The 6768-nt window shown below is 35.1% G+C and overlaps 2 long non-coding RNA genes across 2 annotated transcripts; one reads left to right on the top strand and one right to left on the bottom strand.

The window, feature by feature from the left end:
- The first annotated feature begins 2669 nt into the window (after positions 1 to 2669).
- LOC135775980 (uncharacterized) lies at positions 2670 to 4386 on the top strand. The gene is made up of 2 exons (XR_010543994.2): positions 2670 to 3047; positions 3567 to 4386. It is a non-coding gene; the product is annotated as an uncharacterized lncRNA (long non-coding RNA).
- On the bottom strand, positions 3941 to 6328 carry LOC141281337 (uncharacterized). Its single transcript, XR_012335588.1, has 2 exons — positions 5951 to 6328; positions 3941 to 5419 (listed from the first exon to the last, which is right to left on the bottom strand). It is a non-coding gene; the product is annotated as an uncharacterized lncRNA (long non-coding RNA).
- Positions 6329 to 6768: the final 440 nt, after the last annotated feature.

The following is a 6768-nucleotide window of genomic DNA, read 5'->3' as shown; positions in this document are numbered from 1 at the left end:
GGGCACAGTTTGTTATTTTAGTTGTTTACCAAAACATGTTTAAGTAACAGTTATATACTAATTATGATTCTCAGCTTTTATTTGAGGCTATTTACATCCAAACTCATGAAACTTTGCAAAGAAAATGTACATGTGGTATAGGCATTTGGAATTAGATGTGGAAAAATGGCTCTCTAGCACCATCTAAAAATTACAACGAAACAGCCCTTGGACTGCATGTAGGAAGTTTGGTACACTTCTGTAACATGGCAAGACCTACAAAAATGTCTAAAAAAATTTATTGAAATAAATTACATTATATATTTATATACCTCAGAAATTAAAAGAGTGATTACAATATATATATTGTAATCACTCTTTTAATTTATGGGGTCATTTTTACCCCCACTGAACTCTAACGTATACAGAAAAATAGGGGCTTATGAGGTGGGTAAATAGAGGAGGAACATGGCAATAGTATTTTGATGTGCCACACCTCGTGTGTGTGTGTGTGTGTGTGTGTGTGTATGTATGTATGTATGTATGTATGTATGTATATATATATATATATATATATATATATATATATATATATATATATATATATAAAGGGTGCGATTTGCCGGGGTGGTGTGTGGGATTTCCCCCTTTCTGGTCAATGTATCTCTGCCTCTGCTTAATTATTGGATTAAATTATCCCCCCCTCAAAGTGATCAGTGCTACTACACTAGTGGCGAGATGGATCACAAAACTTATCACGGATCCGTGGTTTGATTAAAGTCAATTTTGTTTTAAAATGCGCTACTTTGGCTGGCTCTAATACAGCTGCCGCGCAGCCTCTCTGTATTCACCACTCTGAACATAGTTATGTATAAAGGCTAGATGTCTCGTCCGCGCTGCTGGCCAATTGAGTGGAACGTCCGCATTTTGGCGGCCATCTTACCAAACGGTTTGGTTTGTTATAAACGTCAAAGATGTACCTATGACACTGCACACCTATACTAAAAATAAATAAAAATTAATGAAACATGTTAAATCATCCAGAATTATAGCCACGTTAATAACGTTTGTAAAAAACCAAACCGTTTGAAAATCGGTAGAAAATTGAGCAAGTTATTGTCATTTAAAAGTACCTGCACCATTAAACTCAATGCTACGAGTCCGCCGTAAGACATCTAGCCTTTATACATACACTCTCAGAAATAAAGGTACAAAACTACCTTTTCTGTCACTGGGGCTGTACCCTTTCAAAAAGTACAGCTTTGCACCTAAGGATTTCATTTTAGTACCTCAGAGGTACATACTGGGACCAAAGAGAGCTTATTAGTACCTCAAAAATACATATAAGTATCTCAAAGGTACATATTGGTACTAAATGTTTACATATCTGTACCTAATGGTCCATACAATTACCTTTTTAAAGGGTGCTGCCCCACTGACAGCTAGGGTACATATTTTGACTTTTTTCTAACAATCTATGTCCTAAAGGTACGGTAATCTACCCAAAATTTTATTCAGTTTTTTATTCATGTAAAGGTACCAAACGGAAACTTAGGGTACAGCCCCAGTGACAGAAAAGGTACAGTCTTGTACCTTTATTTCTGACAGTGTATCTATGACTCTGAAGACTTGCTCAATGTCCCGCCCATGGCGCTATCTGATTGGTTACAGACCCAGTTACACCTCACGAGTAATAGGCCTATTTCACAATATGGCGGCCGAGACCGGATGTAGGTAGAACGCTTTTCCGGTCGCGCCGTCGCCCGTCAAGGATCTCATTCATTCATAATCATAATGGCCGCTAACAGCTCGTTTTTTTCTCAAACATTATCTAATTTTGATCTTCTTACCTCTCCCTGAAAACTATCAACAAAACGGACAACATCTGCTATTCTTACTTTAGGTAAATTAGTTAAAGATTCAATTTTTTTGAGCGATTTAGTTTCGATTATCAATGTAGGTATTATGCTAGGCAGTTATCATTGCAGAATGATCAATGTTGTTTTATGGATGATTTAAAAGTGTTCTTAATAAAAATAATTTAAAAAACTTGTTAACAGTGTATGGTTGTGTGTGTTCAGTCACAAACATTATTTCAGGGAAAGTTGTTATTAGGGCCAGGTGTTATAGGTCGTTACAAAAGCGAGAGGAACCCCATCAGCTTGATGTAAATAATAAGTTACTGGATGTAATGGTATGTTTTCTGATAAACAGATTGTTTCCAATGTATTACTTATATCAATGTATGTATTAAAAGAAGCTAAATAGTTTTGTAATAACAGCACCAACTGCAGTTATCATTAACATAAGCTTTTACATTATAATGGTCATTGTAACCATTGTACATAGTTTAGGGCATTTAAAATTGTATTAAAAAGTTGATACTATAAATGTACACACAAAATAAGTAAATAAATAAATTAGAATGATGTCATTGTATGTTAGTATGAAATATGTTATTTTAAGTGTTTTTCCCCAGTAGATGGCAGCAAACTTTGACTAGACTGGGTCAATGCAAAAATGCAATCTTTACATGGAATTGGACTAGAAATTTTTATATTGTACAAGTAGAATTATAAATATAAAATGTAGCTACAAATACACATTGTACTGTTGGGAGTAAATGGTTTAATGTACTTCTTAAATGAACAGCAAAACAAATAAATATGTAAAATACACGAAGGTACGGTGGCCGTCAGGGGTCACTGCCTTGCAACGAAAGAAAACACATGCAAATAGATAAAACACCAGCAAATAGAGAAAACATCTTCATCAGTTTGACAACACATACGCTGCAAATATCGCAACACATCCAAATACAGAAATGCGTTGCAAATTTTTACAACACGAACAAAAACAGAAACGCGTTCCAAATCTCACAACACAACAATAAAAGAAACGCGTTCCAAATCTCATAACACCAACAATAGCAGAAACGCGTTCCAAATCTCACAACACAACGGAAGTGTTTCAGGGGGGTCACAAAAAGTGATGCACCGGTCTGAGAAGTGTTTTCGGTTTACATTCCATTCGTCCGTGGAGCTTTTGTGAGTTTACATCGATCAAATGTAAGTTTTTCTTGTTTATATTAATATCCTAAATGCATATTAGCAATAATCCATTATTATTAGCCTATAGACTCAAATAATTGGACGAAATACATAATAAACGGTGAAACGTTGTGTTAGCTGGCTTAGTTACACAAATATCACTAGATGGTGTTCTAGGAGAACAATAATAAATACCACATTCTTCATTAAAACAAGTAAAAAAAACGTGTGTGTGTGTATACACGCGTGTTTCTATGGGAGGTTTTTGTGCTAATAATAGCTTACTGAACGTCTAACCAAATGTCTTGTGTGTGTGTGTGTTATTTTCAGGCAGCAAACATACTGTTTATAACTATATGCAATAGTGTTAATTCAAGTTGTTTTTCATATTTTATTTACACATTTATCAGTTTTACATAATCTCTTTTATAAACTCTTTTATTATGTCTCAAACTTGTTTAATTTATATTGTGTGCTATGTGATTTTTACGAATAGTTAACATAATTATTCTGTATTTTGTCTTTTTATTCTTCTAGGAAAGCTAAAGGACCTGCTATTACATTGAGAGCATCCCGACCAGATGCATAGTGTGATATGGTAGCATGATAGAAATGAACTGCCAGAGCCTGTAGAGAGGGATAAAGTCTACTGAGAGGAACACCACTGCCTTCCTTTACACATTTTACAAACTAACGCACCAAAATTAACCAGAGTTTTGTTAGGTAGCTTTAAATTTGAGCTTGGGTCAGACTGGTCTATCATTGTATCTATTCCAGAGCAAGATTTCTACTGCAAACTAAATATAAATTAAATTGTATTAAAAAAACATTTGTTTACTAGCTTAAAACAACATAACATATAACAAAAAACACATTTTCTAATTGTAACACAATTTTAAGTTAAAGTTAAGCATCAGGAACAGCTTATGTTTTGTAGCTCAACTTCTGACAGTTTTGGATGCTGGTAGGTCATAATCTGGTCATACAGAATTACAATGTTAATGTTAATCTGAGTTAATCTTTATAGACCACTGCATTGTATTTCATGTCATATTAGCGGCATATGAAGATGCATAAATTGGATTGACATTAAACATCTTGTTCAAAGATTCCTCTCCTGATTTTCTTACTGGAATCTGGTCCATATTTAGCCACCTCAACCAGCTAAACCTTAAATGTAGTGAAGTTAACTACAACCAGAACATCAATCTTATCACTTTGACATGTACTGTATGACTTTTATTTGAATGAATAATACAGTTACTATAACATCTTACAATGTTGATACTTCTTTTTAGTTCCTGCTTAGAACTTTTCGTAAAGGACAATGCTGTTAATAAACTTGCAGTAAAGCTGATTGATTGCCTATTTGTTTACTACAAATACCATGGCTATATGTAAATACAGTAACACAACTGTTTCTTTTCTATCATCCTTGGTAGGTTGTTATTTTCTATTTTTATCACATTACTTACATTTTAAGATTATAAATCTTGCTGTTTCCTTTTCTTCCCTAAAATGAAAGAGTGTTTTTAAAGGAATTAAATAAATTATTTTAAATATTCTCTCTTGAATATGCAAATGAAAATGCATTTAAAGTTTAAAGCCTTTATTTTCATATGTATAGATACCTGTACAATGACATTCTTCCTTTTTATTGCCACATTACATTAAACTGTGATTGTCATAAAAATAAAAAGTGTGTATATATACATAGATAGATAGATATAAAGACAATATATGTTGTCTGTGCAGTGTAAGTGTGACATGCTTGCCAAGTATGCAGCGCATACTCAAAATGTGACCTCTGCATTTAACCCATCCCAGTAAGTGGTGAACACACATGGAGCAGTGGGCAGCTATTCCTTCAGTGCCCGGGGAGCAATTGGGTTTAAGGTGCCTTGTTCAAGGACATCACAGTCGCAACCTGCCGGCAGAGACGGAAAGTCGAACTGGCAACTTTCGGGTTACAAGTCCAACCCTCTAACCACTAGGCTATGACTATGTGTATCAAAACCTGCAGTATTGAACTAATGTTTGTGTAGAGATTAAAATAATGACAGTGATATTGGGGTCAATTAATGTTTTTGACATATTGAACACTGATGGCTGCTGGATAAAACTGTTCCTCAATCTTTACGTCCTGTAGCTTACACTTCTGTATGTATTGCCAGAGGATGTAGGTGGAAACAGTTTGGTATAAGTGGGCATTTTAACAATGGAACCGGCTCCTTTCTGTACTGGTAGACCTGCAGGAAGGCAGTTGTGTTCCTCTCAGTAGACTTTATCCCTCTCTACAGGCTCTGGCAGTTCATTTCTATCATGCTACCATATCACACTATGCATCTGGTCGGGATGCTCTCAATGTAATAGCAGGTCCTTTAGCTTTCCTAGAAGAATAAAAAGACAAAATACAGAATAATTATGTTAACTATTCGTAAAAATCACATAGCACACAATATAAATTAAACAAGTTTGAGACATAATAAAAGAGTTTATAAAAGAGATTATGTAAAACTGATAAATGTGTAAATAAAATATGAAAAACAACTTGAATTAACACTATTGCATATAGTTATAAACAGTATGTTTGCTGCCTGAAAATAACACACACACACAAGACATTTGGTTAGACGTTCAATAAGCTATTATTAGCACAAAAACCTCCCATAGAAACACGCGTGTATACACACACACACACACACACACACACGTTATTTTTACTTGTTTTAATGAAGAATGTGGTATTTATTATTGTTCTCCTAGAACACCATCTAGTGATATTTGTGTAACTAAGCCAGCTAACACAACGTTTCACAGTTTATTATGTATTTCGTCCAATTATTTGAGTCTATAGGCTAATAATAATGGATTATTGCTAATATGCATTTAGGATATTAAAATAAACAAGAAAAACTTACATTTGATCGATGTAAACTCACAAAAGCTCCACGGACGAATGGAATGTAAACCGAAAACACTTCTCAGACCGGTGCATCACTTTTTGTGACCCCCCTGAAACACTTCCGTTGTGTTGTGAGATTTGGAACGCGTTTCTGCTATTGTTGGTGTTATGAGATTTGGAACGCGTTTCTTTTATTGTTGTGTTGTGAGATTTGGAACGCGTTTCTGTTTTTGTTCGTGTTGTAAGAATTTGCAACGCATTTCTGTATTTGGATGTGTTGCGATATTTGCAGCGTATGTGTTGTCAAACTGATGAAGATGATTTCTCTATTTGCTGGTGTTTTATCTATTTGCATGTGTTTTCTTTCGTTGCAGTGCAGCGACCCCTGTCGGCCACCGTACCTTTCACGTTCTTCATATCACACTTGAAACCATCACCCCACCTGAACTGACGGCATATACACGCTCAGGTGCTGCTGGAAGAAGTTTGTGCAACCATCTGGTTGCATTGCAATATATCAGACAGCACATTTTAGTAAGCTAGGCATCAAGACTGTTCCAGCTGCCATTGCGTGCACAAGCAAGGAAAATATAAGGTAAAATATAATAAAATAAGACAACAACTCATCTTTCAAACACATTTAATAAATCATCAGTTAATCATAAAGTTGTACTAAATAGTAAATCAGCAGTAAGACTCGGGGTGGACGCGGACTTCATTCTCTGTGAAGTGCATAGCACACACAAAACTGCTGCCCCTCCTCACTGTAAATGATGCTCACTCATCTCTTCGAATAGCCCAGATCCAACGCTTTTTGCATTTTCATTGCTCGGA

The sequence above is a fragment of the Paramisgurnus dabryanus genome, chromosome 21 (genome assembly GCF_030506205.2).
Source record: "Paramisgurnus dabryanus chromosome 21, PD_genome_1.1, whole genome shotgun sequence".
Classification (NCBI taxonomy): Eukaryota; Metazoa; Chordata; class Actinopteri; order Cypriniformes; family Cobitidae; genus Paramisgurnus; species Paramisgurnus dabryanus.
Note: the sequence above shows the minus strand (reverse complement) of the source record. Positions and strands in the feature narration are given on the sequence as shown.